At 42.5% G+C, this 24,775-nt stretch overlaps 1 long non-coding RNA gene across 6 annotated transcripts in view; it reads left to right on the top strand.

Annotated features, from left to right (window-relative positions):
• The first annotated feature begins 3,354 nt into the window (after nt 1-3,354).
• The window catches only part of LOC148125904 (uncharacterized), a 93,082-nt gene continuing 71,661 nt past the window's right edge, over nt 3,355-24,775 (top strand). For 5 of the 6 annotated variants that reach the window (XR_015743639.1, XR_015743638.1, XR_015743637.1 and 2 more), the window contains exon 1: nt 3,355-3,431. This is a non-coding gene — a long non-coding RNA (uncharacterized LOC148125904). Of the gene's footprint in view, nt 3,432-13,844; nt 13,940-24,775 lie in introns of all 6 variants that reach the window. The other variant, XR_015743641.1, reaches the window with a different exon arrangement.

The following is a 24,775-nucleotide window of genomic DNA, read 5'->3' on the forward strand; positions in this document are numbered from 1 at the left end:
CCGGCCCAAAGTCGCCCAGCTGGTTTTGGGCCTAAGGCATGACTAAACTCCCACAACCTCCTGTTCTTTAAAGCTTGATACCTTAACCAATATAACAAACTGTCCAAACCCTGAAATTAATTTGCCATTAATAACTTGCAGATTCTGCAGGCTGCAAATAGCTTGGGTTATTTTGGGCTCCTTATCTGCTGGAAAGAACTTCACATAAAATTCATTTGGACAACCACAACAGCCATTAAAAATTCTTTCATGTACTGTATGCCTATAGAAGTTGCAATAGAGGATGGGTCGATGACTCAGGATTTCCACAAATCTTATATATTTAGCTTGTGCAAATATTGAAGTTTTCTTGGGCAGGTGACTTTTTTAGGTTTTCAGGACAGGGGTCCTCCTTTAGCAACTATAATTGAAGATTGGCAACTAGGTCGTTAAGCAAAGCTATCGCTAAATGAAACTGCAGCTTTGTCTCTGATTTTACTTTAGATTTCTTATGCTTTACAGACCTCAAAGGCCATAAATGTGAGGATTGGCGCCAAACTTACTTTTTGATCATCCTTGTAACTGTGAACGGCTGGTAAATGATGCAGTCGCAAAACGAGAACCATTTATATCCTCATTCTGACTAGACTTGTGACTACTTAATCTGTTATAATTCAGAAACCACTGCATTGTCCTTAAAATATATGACACAAGTATATTTTTATCAGTACTACTACTGACAGTTCCATTGGTGGGTGCATGCTAACGCTGGAGAAATTTGTAACTGACACCTGCTGTAGCACAAAGAACTCAGCAATGGTGCAAACAAATCCACAGGGGGTCACATTTGCTTAACTTGGGTATGCTGTAAAGCAGGGCTGTCAAACACGATTCCATTGAGGGCTGCATCAGGGTTGTGTTAAACCTCGGAGGGCTGAGAGTGTGTGGTCATGGTGGCCATGACATGGGAATCGTGTTGGGGCCCCTACGGTCAGGGGTGGGACCTGACAGGGTTAACTACCAGTTTGGTGATTTATGAGGTTCAATGATTTACGATGTGTTTCTTTGCACACTGCATGCACGCCTGTAAATCATCATCAGCTTGGTGCCTGGACAGCTGAGCAGCACTGCGTGCTGAGAAGCAGCCTTTGAAAAAGTACTTTTTTCCTGCTTTTTTAATTGCAGCTGTGCCTCGCACGGCAGCTGAAGTTGAAAATGCAGGAAATAAAGGTCAGGTAAGAGCCTGGGCGGGCGGGTGGGCCAAAACAATAGCAGACATAGAATTGGTTCTATGTTTGCTGCTCTTCAGAGCTACCGGTTCTACAGAGGTGGACAGAACTGGTAGAAACCCATCCCTGCCTACGGTGTCAAGTGCTAGTTTTAGTTCCCTGAGATCCTCTTCACTCTCGCTATAAGCAGGGGTGGAATTTTACTGGTTCAGCCTGGTTCTATAGAACCGGTAGCTCCGAAGAGCAGCTGACACCAAACTGGTTTTTTCCAAAGATCATCTTTTCTTTGGTTGGGCCCAACTGTCCACCCAGGCTCTAGGCTGTCCTTTATTCTTACCTTAGTTGCTATGCGCGGCACAGCTGAGTGCCGCGTGTGAGTAGGAGATGGTGATTGCTTGCAGGAGAAGTCGTTTTGCAAGTACTGTGCACACGCGCACAGCAAAGCACATGCTCACCAAACCGGTTGTTATGCCGGTAGGATTCCACCCCTGGCTATAAGATCCTTCTTTCCTTTTCTTCCTTTTCCTTTTTCTCCTTTCTTCTTCCTTCTCCTCTTTCCTTATTTTTTCTTCCTTGCTCTCTTCCCATTGTTCCTTCTTTTTTTTTTTGTCTTTCCTCTTTCCCTTTCTCCTCTCCTGTCCATTCTTGCATGCTCAAATGCAAAAGGGGAAACATTTCTCCTTTTGTTTTTGTTTTTAGTTTGCTAGCCCTCTGCCAGTGAAAATGGAGCTCCATTTTCATGGGCAGAGGCACCGTGGGCCGGACCTTTGCCATTTCCAGCCTGGCCCCAAGGGCCAGATCTAAGCACCCCACAGGCCAGATGTGGTCCACGGGCTTTGAGTTTGACACCCCTGGTGTAATGTAATCCATAGATAACTTTGAAAAAAAGTGTGTGGGTGGAGATGCTTTCTAGGAAACTGTCAGACCAGAGACAGAGGAGCTTGCAGCAAAAGAAACTTAGGAAGAATCTACCATTATGGATCCAGGTCATGGTTGTCCCAAAGCTGCTTTTTACAAAAGGCAGCTGGACTTTCTCAATTTCTTACCTTTGAAAATGTTTTATTTCTCATCCAGGAAGTGTCTTCGGTTCTTGAAAGTAAGAAAGTCCAGTTGCCTTTTGAAAAAAAAAAAAAACCCTCTGGGACCTTGTTAGCCTGGATTAACAATAGCAATAACACTTAGACTTATATACCACTTCACAGTGCTTTACAACCCTTTGTAAGCAGTTTACACAGTCAGCATATTGTCCCCAGCAATCTGGGTCCTCGTGAGATTATTGAGAATCTCCCAAGACATTTAGCTACTAAGACCACCCCAAAGGTACTTTTTCAAGAGGTAACTGGACTTTCTGTTTTTTCTTTGAAGATGTTTCACTTCTTATCTAAGAAACTTCTTCAGCTCGGTCTGAAGAAGCTTCTTGGATGGAGAAGAAGCTTCTTGGATGAGAAGTGAAACGTCTTCAAAGAAAAACCAGAAAGTCCAGTTGCCTCTTGAAAAAGCACCTTTGGGACAACCATGACCTGGATAGCTGAGAATCTCCATAGACATTTAGCTACTAAGAAGTTGTCTCTTCCTTAGTTCCTTCTCCTGTGAGTCCTTCAGGACAAAATCCTATTTACCTACACTGTATTTTACACATACATGGTGGAAGTTGAAGAATAAAAACGATAAAGAACATATGCTGCAGAGGTAGCTATGAATAATGCATGCTTGAAAGCATTGTCAATGGAAGCAAAGTTTTCCCAAACAGAAAACTTGATTGCCACAACATATGCTGATATGAAAAACAGAGGAAAGCTAAATTAATATTTCGCAGTGCAGCTGTGACAAAATGGAGAAGGAAACACTATCTGTCGTCCTGGGATATGGCCTCCCAGACATGCAAGCCATACCTGTGGGTGACAACTGGAGGCTAAGAAATATCTGAGAGAATAAATAACAGGCTTAGCATACAGAGAGTCACATGCGTGCAGATTAGGGAAGTTGAGAAAAAGTTGGGAAAAGGGTGAGAAGAAGAAAGGACTAGGGAGTCTCAGCAGTGGTGGCTACTACCAGTTCGGACCAACTCTAGTAAACCGGTAGTTCCAGTGAGCAGTTGGCCCCGCCCACCAACCTTTTCCCTTTCCTGTCCTATATTTCCCTGTTTTGTTAGCTCAGCTGATTCGTGCAGCACAGCGGATTGCCACGCCTCAGCTGTTTTATTCACCAGCTCTGACATAGAAGGTAAGTTTTTGAGCTTAAAATGGGTGGTTTTTGAATGCTGTGCATGCGCGTGCAAAGCACACGATTACCGATTGTTAAACTGGATGCAGCCCACCACTGAGTCTAAGGCAATATAAGACTTACAGATTCTAGGAGATTCACCATTGAAGAATCAGCACAGAGATCATTGGGCAGTGTCAGCCGGAAGCAACTAGAACCACTTGCGAATAATCTCAAGCAGAAGCTTTATTCTATATGCAAATACTGCCGTTAAGTTCTTGGAGAACCAAGCTATATTGTTTAGCAATTTGGCAGTCATCCTTCCAACAAAACTTTTAAGTCCTTCCTTTCTTCCTTCCCATCTTCCTCTCTCTCTTCTTTTCACCCTTCTTCCTCCCTCCCTCCCTCCCTCCTTCCTTCCTTCTTCCTCATCTCCTATGTATACAGTGGCATTTTTAAAGTATTTAACTTACTAAATGTTTTAGATAGTTTTTAGTTTTTAATTATTATTATTTTAATTGTTAAATACTTGTTGTATGATTGTGATGTGGTGTTTGGGGCACTGTGCTGCAGGAGCTTTCAAATTTCATTGTATTCGTGGAATGCAATGACAATAAAGGTAAAAATCAAAATTCCTTCTCTCCCTCTTTTCCTACTGTTAAGTTTGGGAAAAGAGAGGCTGAACCAGAGCATGAGTGCAACAATACTTTATTATAACAATAAAGGGCTGACCGTGCTTGCCACGCCTGGAACTGGCTCGCAGCGATCAGCGACTGGTGGGACCCCGCAGCCTGCTTTTATAGCTGGCTGCTGGGGAGAACCAACCAATGGGGTAAAGGGGAGAACGCCCCCGCAAAGTGAATGGACCTGAGTGAGAACTCCTAGAGTCCTCAGGACATAACACCCCTTCCCCCCAGATGCGAACACGCATAGTCTTTGAGGTAGGCAGGAGGTTTATGTTGGCGCCCGGAACGGCGCAGCTCTGGAACGCTGACTGTCCGCTCAGAGTCTGTCTGGGAAGGCAGAGCCGGGTGAGTGTCACCAACGTGCCCCTCGGTTCGGGCAGGCCCGGGACTCGTAGGGTTGGTCACTGGGGACGTGCTCCCGTAGACTGGATCGGGCTGGTCCACCGTCTGGGCGCCGCTGTCCGTGCTCGGGTTTTCTGGTCTGACTGTTGGTGTGTACTGGTCGCCGGGAAGGATGTGGATGTGGGGTTGATGCTGAGATCTCCCGTCGCTTTGTGATTCTGGGTCCCTGCTAGTGTGGGTGCTGAGGCGCCTACGCAGCTGGTCCAGGTGCCTTCTCCAGACCCGGCCGTCCTCCAGTCTGACCCGATACGACCTTGGTCCGGTGATGGCCACGATCTCGCCCGGGATCCACAGGGGGTCACCAGCGAAGTTCCTCGCGAATACTGGCTCCTGTAAGATAAAATGTCTAACCCCCGATGTGGAAGTGAGGGGAGAGTCAGGGCAGTATTGTGGGTGAAGTCTGTCCAATACAGTCCTCAGACGCCTGCCCATCAGGAGCTCAGCTGGGGACTTGTTGGTGACTGAACATGGAGTTGAATGGTGGCTCATCAGGAAACGCGAGAGTTTGTGGTGCCAGTCATCCTTACTGAACCTAGCCAGGGCTTCTTTAGTGGTCCTGACGGCCCTTTCAGCCAATCCATTACTGGCAGGATGAAATGGGGCTGTGAAAATGTGGCGGATACCCAGGTTGGCAGCGAAACGGCTGAACTTGGTTGATGCGAACTGTGGGCCATTGTCGGAGACAATGGAGTCGGGTAGCCCGTGTGTAACAAACAGGCGTGTTAATACGTTGGTGATTGCTTGTGTGGTGGTCGTGGATAGCTGTGCAACGTCAATCCATTTAGAATAGGCGTCCACGACCACTAGGAACATCTTCCCATGCAAGGGGCCAGCCAGGTCGATGTGAATTCTGGACCACGGAGCGCTGGCGCTCTCCCATTTAGTAGGGGTGGCAATAGGAGGAGCAGGACGGGATTCCTGGCAAATGTTGCAGGAACTTACCCATCTGACAACGTCCTCGTCGAGGCCTGGCCACCATACGTAGCTGCGTGCTAATGCCTTCATTCTCACGATGCCAGGGTGTCCCTCGTGCAACGCCTCCAGGACTCGGGTACGCAGTAAGGTCGGGATGACCACTCGAGTGCCCCACAGTAGACAGCCCTGCAAACTGGACAGCTCCTGCATGCGGGTCTTGAAAGGTGAGAATTTGTTTTCAACATTGCCACCCGGCCACCCCCTCCTCACCCAGTCGAGCACCTGGGCGAGCGTTTTGTCTGCCTTGGTTTTAGCAGCAATGTCAAGGGCAGTGATGGGGAGGTCCAATTGTGTTACCTCGAAAATAGCGTGGACAGGAGCAGGGTCTTCAGCCGGGGCCGGCAAGGGACAGCGCCTGAGAGCGTCAGCGTGGGACAATGTTTTACCTGGCCGGTGTATGAGTCTGTAGGAGTAGGCTGCTAGGAAGAGGGTCCATCTCGTCATCCTAGGGGAAAGGACTTGAGGGGTCTGTTTGTCCCCAGCTAGTAGACCCAGGAGGGGCTTGTGGTCTGTGACCAGCTCAAAAAAATGGCCAAAAAGAAATTCGTGAAATTTTTTCACTGCTGCAACAGCTGCTAGAGCTTCCTTATCGATCTGGCTGTAATTACGCTCTGTTGCGGAGAGCGTTCTGGAGAAAAAGGCAATGGGAGCCTCGGCGCCATTGGGAAGCCTGTGGCTTAATACTGCCCCAATTCCAAAGGGGGATGCGTCTGCTGCCAGCACTAAAGGAAGGTTGGGGTCGAATTGAATAAGCACCGCCTCTGACGTGAGTAGTGATTTCATGGCGTGAAAAGCATGGTCTTCTTTGTGCCCCCAGTGCCAAGGTGACTTTTTATCCAGTAATCTGTGTAGGGGTTCAGCTACTGATGCTTTATGGGGCAAGAAAGACGCGTAAAGTTTAATAGCCCCAAGAAGGCCTGTAGTTCAGTTTTGGAGGTTGGAGTGGGTGCCTCGTGAATTGCCTTAACCTTGGACTCCAGGGGGTGAATGCCTGAGGCATCAATTTTATAACCCAGAAAGTCCACCTGTCTAGTGGCAATGGCGCATTTTTCTTTTTTCAATTTGAGGCCATGCTGTCTGAACCTCTCTAACACTGCTCGAACTCTCTGGAAGAGTTGGGGTCTGTCCCTGGCCGAGACTAAGATGTCGTCGAAGTAGGGTACTACTCCAGGGAGGCCCTGTAAAATCCGCTCCATGAGGGATTGAAAGATACCAGGGGCAACACTTACGCCAAATTGGAGACGCTTGCATCTGAAAGCACCCCTGTGAGTGACAATGGTCTGGAGTTCCGCTGTTTGGTTGTCAACAGGGAACTGTTGATACGCTTGAGACATGTCCAATTTGGCAAAAATGCTGCCAGGTTCAAAAGTGTGTAATAAATGCTGAATGACGGGCACTGGGTAAGCGCTAACTTGTAGAAACTTATTGATTGTGGTCTTGTAGTCCGAGCAAATTCTCAGGCTACCGTCTTTTTGAGGGTGTGACAATGGGCGTCTCCCATTTGGCGAAATCTGTTGGCTCAATGACCCCTTGTTTTAATAGTTTATCCAATTCAGCATCTAATTTTGGCCGAATAGCGAATGGGACCCTACACGGTTTTAGCCTGATTGGGACTGCCTGGGGGTCGACTGAGAACGATATTGGGGTACCGTTATAACACCCCAACTCATCGCTGAATACATCTGAGTAATCAGCGAATAAGTAGTCAGTGTCTGAGGTTGAGACAGCATGGACTCCTGTTAGCCCTAGGCCGAGATGGGGAAACTAATCGAGCCCCAATAAGGTAGGGAGATTGCCGTTAACTACCACTAGAGGTAGGTGACCTTTAAAAGCTTTAAAACTGACAAGGAACTTGCCTCTGCCGATTACCGGAATGGTCCTCCCCTGGTAGTCCTTCAGGCTAAACTGGCACTTCTGGAGCCGGCTAGTTGATAGGCTGGGCTGGAGCCTCTTGAGGGTGTTCCACGAGATAATTGAGAGCGCTGACCCTGTGTCAACCTCCATGCGGCACGGTTTACCTTCTAAGTAAACGGAGAGAGATATTTTACTAACAGTGTGGCAAGTGTGCTTGGCACGGTGATGTGTGCGACAGTTCAATACTTGCCTCTGCGACCCCGAGTGTGAGACGGGGGGGTGCCTTTGTGTTGAGCTTTGAGGGGCTTGGCAGACTCTCGCGATGTGCCCCCTTTTATGGCAGTTATTGCAGGTAGCTCCTTTAAACTTGCAGGTGGCCCTCAGATGAGATCCACCACAGGCTAGGCACAGGGTGATGTGCTTGGGTGGACCTATGTTTTCTTGTTTGGCTCCTACCTGCGGCCGTCTGTTGTTGGAGAGGCGGTGGACGTCGTTTTCGTCACTCAGGGATTCCTCTGTTACCACCTCTTCAGAGTGGACTGGAATTGATGTCAGCTTGGCAGTCGGGCCATGGATTTCGGTGGCTGAGTGCGCTGCCAATTCTGCTGCTAAGGCCTCCTCGACTGCTTGTGCGAGATTGAGGTCTTTTTTCGCGAGGAGGCGCCTTTGAAGGTGTAGGTCCTTGACCCCGCAGACTAGTTGATCGAGGAGCATGTCCTCCAGGTAGGTTCCAAACCCACAATGCAATGCTGCTGTTCTGAGAGCGGCCATATACTGATTAATGGTTTCCTTGTCCGCTTGCTTCCTCATACGGAAGGTGAATCTCCTGGCAATCTGTGAGGGCCTGGGAGAATAGTGGTTAGTGAGGATTTCAAGTAGCTCTGACCAAGGAACGTTTTTCAACGCACGTGGAGCCATGAGGGCTGTGGCAGTATCGAAGACGATGGCTCCACAGTAGATCAGGAAATACGATTTTTTCCGATGTTCTCCAGCATCAGCAAGCCCAATTGCATCGATATAATGGTTAAAGCGGTTCTTGTATGATTCTCACTTCTCCTCATCCGGTTTGAACGCTGGGAAGACTGGATTGGAGTTCATGGTGATGGGGCCGGTAGAACAACCTGTGGAAAAAATCTCTCTGGGGCAGCAGAAAAATGTTCTAGTGCCTGTGGCAGGCAAGTGATTTCAGCTCTGGAGAGGCTTTTCGCAATCCTCTCTCTCTCTCTGGGTTAGCCACGTTTGGCCGTCAGCAGTTGGTGGCGTTAAAATTCGCGCCTGTGTGGGCGTCAGTGACTTGACTACGGCACCGTGCTGTGCCTTTTAGGTTTGAAATTCAAATGACAGCCATTTGAATTTCGCGCCTAAACAATGAGCGGCTGCGGCTCGCAGCGCTTCACTTTCCCTGTAGCTGGGCTAACAAGCGGCTACAGATGCTTCTAACTTTTCGTTCTGACCGCTCTCTCTGGCTGCGGATCAGTGTTCGCTTCGATTGCTTGCTGGCCGCTTTCTCTGTCAGCGGACCAGCGTTTGCTCTTTTTGTTTGCTCTTTTTGCTTGCTGACCGCTCTCTCTGGCTGCGGATCAGCGTTGCTCTTATCGCCGACCGATCGCTCTCTCTGGCTGCGGATCGGCGGCTAGTGACTCAGCGGTTGCATGGTGCTTCTGGTAGCCATCCCATCCTCGTCGCCAGTGTTAAGTTTGGGAAAAGAGAGGCTGAACCAGAGCATGAGTGCAACAATACTTTATTATAACAATAAAGGGCTGACCGTGCTTGCCACGCCTGGAACTGGCTCGCAGCGATCAGCGACTGGTGGGACCCCGCAGCCTGCTTTTATAGCTGGCTGCTGGGGAGAACCAACCAATGGGGTAAAGGGGAGAACGCCCCCGCAAAGTGAATGGACCTGAGTGAGAACTCCTAGAGTCCTCAGGACATAACACCTACCTTCCTATCTCCTTCCCTCCCTCTTTTCCTTCCTTCCTTCCTTCCTTCCTTCCTTCCTTCCTTCCTTCCTTCCTTCCTTCCTTCCTTCCTTCCTTCCTTCCTTCCTTCCTTCCTTCCTTCCTTCCCTTCTCTCTCTCTACGTACATGGACCTAAACCTTCACATGGATGTATTTTGAAACTGTTGTTCAAATATTTGTAGTCTTTACACAGAAGAGCTCTTTAAACTGAATGAAAATTATCAAAATAGCATTTGAAAGGGCCCTTGCTTGAATGCACTACAGGCATCGACAGCCCTCCAATGTCCAATACAGCACGCAAAAGGGCTTGGAAGTAATGCAGTAGGTCACACTTAAATGAGTTTCTCCCAAAGAGTATAACTTTAATAAGATAAACTGCCTTTGCACTAAAACCACAGCATCAGAGAAAGATAATAACACAATACAGATCACTTAAATGAATCTTCTGTTAGAGGAAATAGCCAGGCAAAAGAGAGTAGCTGTAGCACCATGAAAAAGAGGACAAAAATACCAAGAAGGAGGGGAAGACCACCTCTTAAAAGAATCAATTTTGCTGTGTATCAGAGCAAAACGCAAAACATTAACAACTTGAAGGCCGAGGGTTAAGTGGGCAGAAGCTTTTTTATTATTATTATTTTTTCCCCCTTTTCTTCGGCAAAATCAATCCGCAAAAGAAAGTTTTAAAAGAACAGTTATCTGAAAGAAACTCTGTACAGCATGAAACAAACAATAAAAAAAGTGGAAGATAACTGGCCTTTTCAGATATATATTTTGGTATCTATTTATATTTATTTAAGCAACTGCATACCAAGATCTAAAAAGCCGTGGAAAAGAACATCAGCCCAATTTTGTGGGCGTGTTTGTGGGTGTCGATAGCACTCTGGGGAAGTTGAATTTGGTGGATTTGTAAAAATGGCATTGACAAAATGGGGCAGCTCTGTCATCTTTTGCGCTGAAAAGGAACAAAATTTAATGAGCTTAAACATTTAATTGTCCTCCTGCTCTACGACCATCTGCTTTTGTATTGACCTGGAAAGTTCAGCAGCAATTTTCATTGGCCTGTGCATTTAATGTTGTCAGCTGCCCAGAGTCATCCCATGAGGGGAGGGCTGCAAAACAAATTTAATATAAATAAATTGTTGTATTTGTATATCGAACCTTACAGTTGCATTGATAAAGCAACTATTCAGATGAATGGCACATATAGAGAGAAAGACTTATGACTGCATGAAAGCAGAAGCTGAAGGCCTCATTTTCTTATAGATAAAAGATTCACAACTGTGTACATATTTAGCGAAGAAATGTTGAGATTTCCAGATTACATTTTACAAGCTTGGGTTTTATTTTATGGAATCAGATTCAGAGACAGCTATAAATGTTACAGTCAGTAAAACACTGCTCCATAGAACTGGGTGAATTTTCAAGCAATCAAGCAATCAGAATAGAATTGGAAGGGACCTTGGAGATCTTCTATCTAACCCCCTGATCAAGCAGGAAACCTGATACCATTTCAGAAAAATGATTGTTCAATCTCTTCTTAAAAACCCCAGTTTTTAAAAACCCCAGCACCTGCAACTTCTGAAGGCAAAGCTGATCCACTGATCAATTGTTCTTAAGTTTCTCCTTAATTCCAGGTTGCTTCTCTCCTTGATTAGTTTCCCTCCATTGCTTCTGGTCCTGCCTTCTGGTGCTTTGGAAAATAAGTTGACCCCCTCTTCTTTGTGGCAGCTCCTCAAATACTGGAATACTGCAATTATGTCACCCTGGTCCTACTTATCTCTAGACTGGCCATACCTAATTCCTGCAATCACTCATATGTTTAGTCTCCAAGCCTTTAATCATCTTAGTTGTTCTTCTCTGCACTTTTTCCAAAGTCTCAACATTTATTTTTGTAATGGGTGAACCAAAACTGGATGCCATATTCCATATGAAATTAACAATAAATTAAACATTACATTAAACCGCTGACAAAAATGCATGGTATCATGCATTTATTCTTAGCAAGGAATGCCATATGAGACACGGGTAGAACTAAAGCTTTATCTTACTGGGGGAAAAGGGCTCTATGAAAACCTCTTAACCAAATATGTTATAAGGAATGGAGGTCAATATTTATTGGTCTATCTAGTGATGACTATGGACCAGTGATGGGATTCAATTTTTTTTTTTTTTACTACTGGTTCTGTGGGTGTGCGTGGCAGGGGAAGGATGCTGTAAAATCCTCATTCTCTCCCCACCCCACTAACCTGCTTCCCAGCTCTGTTCTCCTGTGCAGGGCAACCAAAGAAGACCCAGCTGATCAGCTGGGACTCGGGAGGCAGAGAATAGATGGGCGGGGGGCAGTCAGAGGTGGTATTTGCCGGTACTCTGAACTACTCAAAATTTCCTCCAGAATTGGTCAGACCCTGCTGAATACCACCTCTGCTATGGATGAACAATTAATAAATTAATTAAATGAAAGAGAAACATACTCAAGGAAAGAAAACTATAACAGCTGAATGAAAGCAGCCTGAAGTTGATGAACGTCTGCAGAGAAGTGAAGATGTAGCTTTAATTATGAATGAAATATACATCAGAAAATGTGAATTGATGTCACATGTTGTTGTGTGTGGCTGAAAGTAAGAATCCATAGATTTGTGACTGCTGCATATACTGCTCCAGTGAATGTTGATAATAGAAGCATTAGGAACTGATCTCGAAATCATTGTGCGATATTCTGAATGAATATCATCTAGAGGAGGAATTATTTGTTAGGTCACATGAGTGCATGGACCAGAACACACTGAGAGAGTACAGAAAATGTGACTGACCCCATAGCAGACTCAAGAATCAATAAGATTAACGACTTGTGAATACCTGCTGTTTCAAAAGGTCTGCTTCAAATATCTGGTTTAAACATAATTTTATGGATGGCCGTATGTACCCCTGGATGAGAAATGAATACTATAAATCTAAAAGCATTTTGATTTTATTGCCAAAGATGAAACAGTCACAGAATGAAATGTCTATGGAGATTCTCAGTCATCCAGGTCATGGTGGTCCCAAAGTGGATTATAGAAGGAACAGATCAGACATCCAGCCCTTGCTTATCAATGGCCAGTTTTAAGTTTCTGGGTGATACCATAAAAGAGGACCTGACCTGGGGTGCTCACATTGCAGCACTGGTCAAAAGGGCCCAGCAGAGATTGTACTGCCTGAGGCTTCTCAGGAAACAACAACTGAATGAGAAACTGCTGGTGACATTCTACCACTGCACCACAGAGTGTATCCTAACTTACTGCACCTCTGTAGGGTTTGTCAATTGCACAATGGCAGATAGGAAAGCACTCCAGAGTGTTAACATCATTGCCCAGAAGATCATTGGTTGATAGAGAAAATGCACTGGCTTATAAATAAATGGTGAAAACTAAATAGAATAATTTGTGTGTACTTTGCAACAGAATGTTTATTTTCAAATGAAACAACAGATTATTAAAAAGAATGAATATTAATAAAAATGCAATACATGATCTGTAACAAGGAATGAATGTTTATGATAAGAAACCAAAAAGGGTTTTTTTACAAAAGTATGATTCTGCCTTCTTTATTCTAAGGAAGAGAAAGTTGCGAAAACCAGGAGTAACAAAAATAAGTTTAGTGCAGTGAGAATATTTGCTGAAAATTATTCATATTTATAGCCAGCAATGAAGATGGCCTCAGCTATGGAGAATTAAGAAGTGTGCATGGTACAATGTAGTGAGAGAAGGCTTCAGAATGAATACAATAGTTGTATAGGTAAAATGAAGACCAAAGTGGAGGTAAATATAGGATGGAGGAGTGAATGGATCAAGAGGAAAGGGAAGGCTGAGAAAATCCAGGCTAGGTGGGAGAAATTAAATGTTCAGAAAGAGAATACCAGTAGGCAATATGAACAGAGAATGGATATAACAGAATAAGAGTTGGAAGGGACCTTGGAGATCATCTAGTCTAATCTCCTACTCAAGCAGGAAACACTACAGCATTTCAGACAAATGGCTGCCCAATCTCTTCTTAAAAACTTCCAGTGTTGGAGCATCCACAATTTCTGGAGGCTAATCCAGATTAATTGTTCTAACTATCATGGAATTTCTTCTTAGTTCTAGGTTTGATTTCTCCTTGATTAGTTTCCACCCATTGCTTCTTCTCCTGCTCTCAGGTGCTTTGGAGAAGAGCTTGACTCCCTCTTCTTTGAGGCAACCCCCGATATATTGGAAAACTGCTATCATGTCACCCCTAGTCCTCCTTTTCATTAAACTAGACATACTCAGTTCCTGCAACCGTTCTTCATATGTTTTAGTCTCCAGTCTCCTAATCATATTCCTCAAATCATACAATGCTCCTCCATCTTCAAATTTGCACTAATCTGCCATTTGCCCTGTTGCTTGTTTGGCCAGGAAGAGTTCAGAAAATTTATGTCAGATAAAATGTCCACGTACTGAAAGATTTACAGCAGTTGTCATTATTTTCTGGGTACAGTTTAAAAGGGAGGAGATATTTATTTGTCTGATTATTTATTATGCATGTCCTCTCTTTTCTCTAGAAACTAAAGTTGGTGTACAAGGGGTCATCCTTCATTTTTAACCTCACAGTAATATCGTGCTGTGAAAAAAGAAAAATACAAAGTCACCCACAGTGGTAGGATTCAAATTTTTTTACTACCAGTTCTGTGGGTGTGGCTTGGTGGGCGTGGCAGGGGGAGGATACTGCAAAATCCAATTCCCTCCCCACCCCACTAACCTACTTTCCAGCTCCGTTCTCCTGTGCAGGGCAACAAAAGAACACCCAGCCAATCAGCTGGGACTCGGGAGGCGGAGAATAGATGGGGGCAGGGCCAGTCAGAGGTGGGATTTGCCAGTTCTCCAAACTACTCAAAATTTCCACTACCGGTTCTCCAGAACTGGTCAGAACCTGCTGAATACCACTTCTGGTCACCCAGTAATATGTGCAGTTAGAGATTTGAATCTAAGTTTCCTTTTTCCTACCGGTACTAGTTCAACTTTCTAATGACTAAATTATACTTGAAAACCAGCACACTTAGTGCCTGATTGCTACAAACCAAGATATTGGTAACAAATTCTGATTTTTTAAAAAAATACAACTGTCATAAACATTTGAATTCACAGGAACAGAATAATTCCATGGAGTATGTTGATTTTCTCTTTTCCTCCTTTGAAAAAAAAATATTGTCCTTCCAAACAAAATTTTTCAAATATTTAAGTCATTTTATTTTATATATAAATGTCCAGTTTAATTATATTTTGTTTTACTTTAGTAAACTTTGTTGTGGTGGTCATGTTGACCTTAATAAGATTTTTTGGATAGAAAACTGAGGTATTAGTCAAACAGACAAACAAATATTGGGTCTTATACCACCTTACTTATTTTTTAAAATATGCATTTATTTAAAATAGCAAATGCAAATATTTAGGCAAAATTGCATTCTTGTGGGGGGTTTTTGGAAGATTTTGCTTGCTAAAGTGAGGGTGTTGGGATGAACAAATAACATGAGCCCACCCCCAAAATCACAATGTTCATATATTGGAAAAGCCCTGAATTTAAATCTCACTTAGCAAAGCCAAAATTTACTTCCTGAAATATATCAATATTTGTTTTAGTTATTAAAGGTCTTATACATTCAGTCAAAGTTAGAATTTATTGAAAGTGACTAAAGACCAAGAGAAAATAATTAGCAGAAAAATACATCTCAAATACGTTGTTCATAATTTCTGCATAGATAATTAATATCTAAAAAGGCAATACTGCCTTAAATGTAACTATGGAGGTAAAGAATCAGAAAAGAATCAAGAGAGATTTTTCTCTTGTTTATAGTTTTTAAGTGGCAGCTTGATAGGATTTGAGTTCATGCTGGAAATCAAAATGTGAATTGCCTAAAAATGAATACCTGGCACCATCACTGAATTCCACCACCAACACCATCCCCATGTTTAAAAATATGAAATTACACGGTAAAAGGAAGTGATAAAGCCCCCATCAAAGTTCTGGGAATGCACCCACCTGTTTGCACATGTTCCTTGCTCACAGAGCAGGACATTTCTCATCTTACCTGTTAATCCACCACTTGGACATATTTGGAACGAGAGCTAATCCCAACTCCCTGGTTTTGATTTCAAAGTGATTAGAAAGAGGGAGGGAGCAGGAATTGTGCATATACCAAAAGGTTAAAAGTTTAGTTTCTTATACTTCTCTTTGAATAAAACAAGAATCATCTAGGAAGGCCATCTTCCCTGTTCTAAAAGAAGGCCTAATATTAATGGGATCACAGGAAGTGTTAGTACCACTTTATAATGCCTTGGTAAGACTCTCCCTGAAATATTGCATCCAGTTTTGATTGCCACGATATAAAACAGATGTTGAGAAAGAAAGAGTCCAGAAAAGAGCAACAAAGATCTTCTCTGGACTGTTTTTTTTTCTCAGCATCTTTTTTATATCATGGGGGACTGGAGGCAAAAGCATATGAAGAACGGTATGTCTGGTGTAGTGAAAAGAAGAACTACCACAAAGAGGAGGGAGTCCAGCTAGTCTCCAAAGCACCTGAAGACAGAACAAGAAGCAATGGATGGAAACTAATCAAGGAGAGAAGCAACCTAGAGCTAAGGAGAAAATTATTGACAGTGAGAACAATTAATCAGTGGAACAACTTGCCTCCAGAAGTTGTGAGTACTCCCACATTGGAGGTTTTAAAGAATGGATTGGACAACTCTTTGTCTGAAATGGTATAGGGGTTTCCTGCCTGAGCAGGTGGTTGGATTTGAAGACCTCCAAAGTGCCTTCCAGTTCTGTGTTTCCCCTAAAATAAGACCCTGTCTTATATTTTTTGCCACCAAAAAGGCACCAGGTCTTATTTTGGGGGGATGTCAGATCCAGAGCTTTGTTATCAGCTACAGAGGCCTTCAGGAAAGCTATGCCAGCCTTGCCAGCTGCAGAAGAAATGGGCCGGCAAGGCAGGTGTTGGGGTGTGCAAGGCAGGTGTTGGGGTGTGCGAGGCCTGACTACAACTGTCCAAAGGTAAGTAGTAGGGGAGCTCCACCCGCCATCCCCACCCTAGCTTAATTTTTACTCATCCACTCGGGAGTGAGCGGGATCTTAATTAGGGCTTATTTTGAGGGTAGGGCTTATATTGGCTGCACATGTAAAAATCAAGCTAGGACTTGCTTTCAGAGTAGGTCATATTTTCAGGGAAATGGGGCATTCTATTCTAAGAATTAGAAAACGGACTAGAATCGATTAGAAAAGTTTGGAGACCCCCTGCTCTATATAGATTAAATCAAAACATATTTAGCTATAATTTCTGATCACTCTGGCAAAATGCTGTTCATGTTTTCCTGGAAGCGAATCTCATGTTAGAAAGTAACAAGCAGGGGAAACGGGGTATAAGGTTCCGATTTCTGCTCTACCACAAAATTATTTCTAGGACCTGAACTGCTGTTATAGGGCTTTCTAGTAGCACCCTATGTTTTGGGGAGGAAGTGTAGCTTTCATATATAGCAAATAAGAAGGCTCCATTTCAAAATAGGGGAAGGAAGAAATTGATTCCATTTCCACATAACCTTTTTAATTTAAAAATAATGCACCAAAAACTATTTTTTTAAGCATCAAGACCAATATCCTTCATACAGGACATTATTAAGTGCGGCATTATCCAGAAGATTATGGTCTTCTTACTTCAGAACACTAATTATAGTGTTTGGGGTTTCACGTTAATATGGTACAAGCTCAGCTATTTTGAATATTCTAAACAGGCACCGCCATGCCTTGGAAGAGACATCTGTATAATAAGGCTGAGATTTGGAAAGAGGAAAGGGATGGATAAAATTGGCATGCAAACTTAGTCCAACAAAGGGTTTTCAAAGAAAATAGGGGAGGAAATCCTGTTTTACAGACATGTTTAAAAATATATATTTTTGACCACCCCTGCTTCCTAGATTAGTAGCTTTTTTAGTAGCGTTACATGTAATTTTAATCTGATTGCAGCAGACCTGAATGTTAGCTACTTTGATTAAGTCTGTGTGATTAGAGAAAAATCGTCCCCCTCTTCCTCTCTCTCTCTCTCTCTCCCTCTCTCCCCTCCGCATACATTCATAGATAGATAATAGATAGATGATAGAGAGAGAGAGAGAGAGAGAGAAATAGAGATATAGAGATAGAGATATAGAGATATAGAGGTAGAGATAGAGTAGAGAGACAGATGCAGAGAGATAGAGAGATGCAGAGAGTATCGAGACAGAAATAGATAGATGATAGAGAGACAGAAAGGCAGACAGAAAAAATAGATAGATACATAGATTAGACAGACATACACACAGACAGATACACAGATATCCACAGATATATATCCTCAAATACCTCTTGTGTATTTAAATCTGAACTTTGAGAGAGGCTGAGGTCATTTGAATCCTTGATTGGATGCAACTTTCACTGAAATTAGCCAAACTACCTGGGAGCTCTAAGTATATACTCGGATTTCCGAAGGACTTGGTTTTGAGTAGCCTAATTTGAGATGTTACCCATTGGAGGCCATTCAACCTGTTACCAGGGCTTTTCTGTTGAGTTAACCATGCATTCAAAAGTGGCTGTATGAAGTGTGTGTCAAACATGCTTGTTCAAGAAAGGTTTGATACTTGATGATCAAAAGCTTCTGATAGTAGAAGAATGAAATAAAATGATAGTCATTTCTACTGTGCAACTGTGATCATATAAAACACATGCCCAAGTTTGAAAGACTCATTTGCACAATCTACTGGAGTTTGTTATTTTTATTGCAGCACAGGTCAAAAGAGATTATGCTACCTGTGACTTCTCAGGAAACAACAGAATGAAAGACTGCTGGTGACTTTCTACTGCTGCACCACAGAGAGTATTTTAACTTACTGCACCTGTGCATGGTTTGCCAATTGCACCCTGGTAGATAGGACAGCACTTCGGAGGGTTAACGTCATTGCCCTGAGGATCATTGGTTGCCCTCTCCCCTCATTGGAAGAGAATTAAAGTTCCCGCTGCCTTAAGAAAGTTCATGACCTTCTCAAAGGTCCATCTCATCCTGAGCACCCTTTTATTTGAACTATTACCATCTAGCAGACGGTACAGGACAATAAAACAAGGACAAACAGGCTGAAGAACAGCTTATATCCCAGGGCAGTAGCCCCGTTGAATTCTACTGTATAGTGCAATATTCCACTGTATAGTTTCAATTCAATTGTATAGAATGTGAAGAATGTGTGTTTTTGTTTGTTTTTTAATGTATAATGTACACTGAAGATGGCATTTAATTTTGTTGTATATGATGCAATGACAATAAAGTAATCTATCTATCTATCTATCTATCTATCTATCTATCTATTTATCTATCTATCTATCTATCAGTCTTACATGGTCTACTGTCAGTCTTCTCTTTGTTAGCCTCCTGCATAACTCCAGTCTACTTTGTTATTTGATGGATTAATGCAACGATCCCCACAGTTTCCGATTCTATGGATTAGCAGCTGGTGCAAATGCACTCGCCCACTGCTTGTGCAGCCCAGTTCCCAATGGACTGTGGACCAGTACTGATCCACGAACTGGGGGTTGGGAACCCAATGAATTAATGTACAGAACAAATTTAGGAAATGGGCCACTTTAGCAAATTGCTCAAATATACATTGTGGACACAAAGCCTACTTATTCAGGACTTGATGGTATGTGACAGACAGTTTACACCCCCCCCCCCATTCAATTGTGTCTGATTTTTGGAGACATCCTGGAAACATCCTGGTGACATGATAGCAATGTTCTGATATTTGAGGGGCTTCCAATTCTGTTATTCAGTTCGGTTATTCTGTTTTGTAGGGAAGATACTAAAACATGGAACGAACACACAAAAACACCTGGTAGATGGAAAATAGACACCTTTATAATACACATGAAAAGATGTCTATGCATCTGTGTGATAAGTCTCTCCTTGCCAGGTGAAATAGCATAAAGCAGCAAAAGTATTGCTCCATGATAATCTGTATGTCTAGACTGAGTTTTGGTTTCACGGTACTTTCAGCAGAAATATTGCTATGGAGAATTTCCAAACACCCCCAGTTTCTATTGACAAATGTAATCCTTCCTCTTCTGTTCATCAGGGAGGGACTTGCGTATTATTTTGAAAAGATCTAGACTAGACAGCTCCCTCAAGTTTCTACATTTATATTTTACTTCCAGTATTACCGAAAAAGTGTGTTTTACTAGGGAAAACTAAGTAACTTCATTTAATTCCCATGCATTCTAAAAAATTTTTCCTTTCTCTCCTCCATCCCACATCTTCGAGGTAAAAAAAAAATCAAATGAAAAAACTGCCTTGCATCTATCTTACAGATTTTAATGCATATGTTGGTGTTGAGGCATTCATAATAAATAAATAATATGTTTGACAAATAATAATCCAAAAGAATATGCAGTTATGCAGTTGCCTTTTAAAAAAAAGACTCACTCACACACATGGCGGGAGTGGTGGTGGAATGAGAGATAGAGAGATAGATATAGAGAGATTATAGAGAGACAGATAGATATAAATAGATGGAAATAGATAGATATGAACAGTGGATGGATGGCCTCCCGCCACTCAGAAAGTGTTAATGTTAAAGGAGTGAGGCACTAATTTTGATCTTTGCTCTCTATATTTGAGGGATAAGCATTTGCTTCATCCTTTCTTTCTTTTTTAAGGGTTGATGGATTGTTACTCATGATGCTAGAGCCAAGATATCCCAAGCATTTTGATGAAAGTTGGCCTACCGGGTTTACCTACCATACTCAGCAAAATCTAAACAGAACATACTGTGGATCGGAATAAAGTTTTAAATAAAAGTTTTATCTGTTGCATCACTGCCAAATCAGCTTCCATTTGTGTCAATTGTATGAGACTCTTGAATAGGTACACTAGAACAAATAACCTATTATCTGAACTCATTCTCTGCATCTCCATGTTGCCCCTTAAAATATGAGTTAGAGGACCAGCAGGCAATTTGTGGTATCCCCTTTCTCATTTATGAAAGGACCCACTCCCCATATTAATAATTTTTGTTTTTGTAGGCGAGGGAGTGGCAGAACCTGGGGGCAGAGTTAAAAGAGGGCTCAGCCTAGAATCCTTACATAGCCATAAGTGAGCTAAGTCCAACCCTTCTTGAATTGTGTAACTCTAAGCAAGTGCTAACTGTTAGCTGAAGAAGGTTGCTATGCGTAAATACGATTAGCCATAAATCAATTTAATTGGATATTCACCTGATCTTTTGCCTATGTCAGTTTCTTGCCTATCTCAATAGTAAAAGCAACAAAAGCCACAAAAGAAAAAGTTTCAAGCACCCAGTAAGAAATAAGGACATCTTGATGTCATTCAGTGAGTTCCTGGCAGTATTTTTGTCATCACTTTCCCACTTTCAGAATGGTTTAGCCAACACCATTTGTTCTGTCTTTTAGAAGGTAAGCCCAGGCCACCGGTATACCCTGTGGGTCATTCCAATCATGTCATTTTTCCCCCATAGAGCCCGACGTAATGGAGTAGGCAGGAAGGGAAAGTAGCTGTTACCGAGCTTTGCACTCCTGCCTTTTGTTTGCTTGTCTTTAATTATTTTCAACTACTTCCTCCTCGTCATTATAACAATGGGATGAAATGGTTCTTTTCTAAACGTTGGTGGAGTAAAGGCAGGCAGCAAAGGTTGTTGCAACCTATTATTATGACCTTTCTCTGCTCGGTAATTGTTTAGCAATTTGTACCTGGAGAATCATGTGGTGTGCCACACAAGATACGGGCAGAGTAGTTTGAGGACAGCCAGCATAGTTATTAAGTGCCACTATTACAAGGGAGTTAAACTCCGGTGCTTTAAAAAGCATCAAGTTGAAGGAGCAATGCTAGGATTAATTACTCTGTGTGTGTTTGTGTGTGTGTGTACAACAATTATAAGACTATTAATCAGAGCATTCCAAAAAACATTGAAAATTCTCTCTCTTGCTCTTCTGATATAGTTTTGCTGTAAGTTATCACCCAGCATTTAAATTATCTTCAATCTATTGGCTCTTAGATGGATTAAAACTTCATCTCCTAGTCTAGTATCAATTTGGCTAGTAGTTTTGGGAACAATTGTGGTTTGTTAACCCTAAATATCTGTAGGCCACCAAAGCTTGAGGAATCAAGATTCAGAGCTATATGGTACTGTATGTACAAACCCTTGACCTGTATTTAGCCACTGTCTGTATTTAACTTTTTATAACTTTATCCTGTAGTGATGTGTCTCAACGTATTTAGTTTTCAACTGATCGTACACAAAGATGCAGGTGTCAGTCTTGGCAGCCATTTTTTACTTGGAAGCTTCAAGGCTGCCACATTCAGTGCCTGGAAATTTGGGTGGGGGGATTTCATAGTGGGCTAGAAGACAAGACATAACAACATTCTTTCTCAGAGAGTCAAGGACATGTTGCCCTGCACCTGGGGGGGAGTGACTGGGATGAAGATTTGATTGGACCATGTGATGGACTGATGGGTGCAAGGGATGGATAATTTTTGCTATGTAAGGAAATTGGGCAGATTACGGTGTTAGTACTGACTGACTACAAAGTTAATTACAGAAGAAGGAAATTGCCTTTAACGTATCACAAAAGGCCCTGGGAAAGGGGGAGGCCAAAAATATATATGATAAATCCTCCAATCCCCTCCTTAACATGCATTATGTGTGTATATAAGGAGTAGGGCTTTGATTTCATGGCCATGGCAGCCATGTTGATTTTTCTGACACATGCACAGAGATGTGAATTTTATTTTATTTATTTTATTATTTAGTTTTGTATTATTATTTCATTTATTATTTTATTCATCAAACTTCTATACCGCATAGCTCACCTAACTGGGTTCTTGGTGATTTACAATTTAAAAAACCATAAACTGTTTCAATTCCTTCCCTCAAAATGACGCTGTAGAGCACTGCACACTAGAACAACTACACATGACAGTTTTTCCCCAAACGCCATCACTCTGCTAAACAAATAATCCCCTCAACACTCTCCAACTATTTACAAAGTCTGCACTACTATTACTATTAATCTTCTCATCACTTCTTATCACCCATCCCCTCCCACTTGTGAGTGTATGACTATAACTTGGTCGCTTGTATCCTTACGATTTATACTGACTGTTTCCTAGTCTGATTTGATTGCTTAATGTACCCTATGACTATTATTAAGTGTTGTACTTGATGATTCTTGACTCTTGATGAATGTCTCTTTATGTACACTGAGAGCACATGCACCAAGACAAATTCCTTGTGCGTCCAATCACACTTGGCCAATAAAGAATTCTATTCTAGTTAGATAAGAGGGGCTTGAGCCCAGACCAAAAAATAAATTAAGGGAAAACATCTCAGACAACCCCCATATTAATTCATGTGAAGATAAAGGGAAGGGGAGAGAAGCACATTCTGTCTTGCTTTTTATTTATTTATTAAGACTCAAGTATCAAAGATGTACTTAGCTCTGACAATGCTTCAGACAAAAAATCCTTTGAAGCTGTTTCATGAAACTTCACAGCCGTAGTGCTTTTTTTATTATTTCATTTCCCCATTTTTGTAGCTACATTACTCCAAGTGGTTGGAATGCTTAAGCAGTTGTGTAGTCCCTCCAGGATGTTAATAATGAAATAATGCTTGGAGGGACTCATCAGGATGATTTCACCCAGCAAAGGTTTCTGGCAACACGGAAGTCTCAAAATAGCCTCCGTCAGATCAGCTTCTGAGCTCTGTTTATTATGGATGTATTACTTGGAACTCTGACAGTGTCTTCAAGAAAACCACAATTAACAGTGTTCATGCACCAAAGCAAAAGAATTTTGATGGCAGTTTAAGATATGATTGGAAGAGATGCTTGGCCAAAAAAAAAAAAAAAGCCTATGGTTGGATTTAAGCGTAGCACACAAAAATTATCTGCTACAGTGTCCTACCAGTCATTGACTACTTCAGCTTCAACTGCAACAATACAAGATCACACAACAGATACAAACTCAACGTAAACCGTTCCAAACTTGATTGCAGAAAGTACGACTTCAGCAACAAAGTGGTCAATGCCTGGAATGCACTACCTGACTCTGTTGTTACTTCCTCTAACCCCCACTCCTTTAACCTCAAACTATCCACTATTGACCTCACCCCATTCCTAAGAGGTCTTTAAGGGGCATGCATAAGCACACAATTGTGCCTACCGTCCCTGTCCTATTGTCCCCATTTATTCATACCTATTTCCTGTATTCTTACTCATGTTTATACTTATACCTATTATCCTGTAAGCGATTGACAAATCCAATCGAATCCAATCCAATCGAATCCAATCCAATAAATAAATAAATAAATAAATAAATAAATAAATAAATAATAGAGTTCAGACCAGAATTGTTCCTATTGGAAATCATAGAAGGAAAATATAGTAATGGAATGATATATTTAATGTTGCACGTTATATGCAATATCAGTCTATGCCCAAAATTGGAATAATGGGAATATCCCTGAGGAAAGTGAAATAATAAAGAAAATTCGTTTATGAATGGAACACTTTGTGAAACTAAATATCCATTCACAGGAGCCGGGCATCAGTGGTGGGATTCAAAAATTTTTACTACTGGCTCTGTGGGCATAGCTTAGTGGGCGTGGCAGGGGAAAATACTGTAAAATCTCCATTCCCACCCCACCCCATTAACCTGCTTTCCAGCTCCGTTCTCCTGTGCAGGGCAACAAAAGAAGACCCAGCCAATTAACTGGGACTTGGGAGGCAGAGAATAGGTGGGGGCGGAGCCAGTCATAGGTGGTATTTGCCGGTTCTTCAAACTACTCAAAATTTCTGCAGCCGGTTCTCCGGAAGTAGCCAGAACCTGCTGAATACCACCTCTGGCTAGCATTACTTTGCTAATATGGGGGCTTTCTTATATTGAACGCGGGGGGGAATTCTCCTTACATTATGGAAGAGTGACGTTTGCAAAAATAGGCCACCACCGAAAAGGAGTTGGTGATGGGCCGATTCTTGCAATCTCCCCACTGATCTTCCAAAAAATTGTGGTGGTGCAATAATTGCCCCGAGCAAGAATGGAAGCCACCCTTCCCATGGCAGTTTTGTGACATGCAACAACCTTTAGAATTCCCTGCCCCGATTCACACTTTCATTCAGCGACTCTCCCTATATTAGCCCAGCTGCTCAGCTTACAGTTGGAGAAAATGGCTGTCAGGCTATTTATATGCACATATCTGGTGAATGTATTTAATAACTTATTCCTTAGCAGGCTATGTGGAGTAGGGAGAACAGATTATCTGCCTGCATTCTTTTCCAAAGAGCATTTTACATTTATTTTGTTCCCCTCTAAATCCTTTTTGACAGCCTCCTCACACACCCCACCTTCGTGCAGTTGGCAACTGTGATTAATGGCACTTCCTTACATTTCTTTTTTTTTTAAAAAAAGCAATT

The sequence above is a fragment of the Pseudonaja textilis genome, chromosome 4 (assembly GCF_049901715.1).
Source record: "Pseudonaja textilis isolate UNSWEBS1 chromosome 4, rPseTex1.2, whole genome shotgun sequence".
Taxonomy (NCBI): Eukaryota; Metazoa; Chordata; class Lepidosauria; order Squamata; family Elapidae; genus Pseudonaja; species Pseudonaja textilis.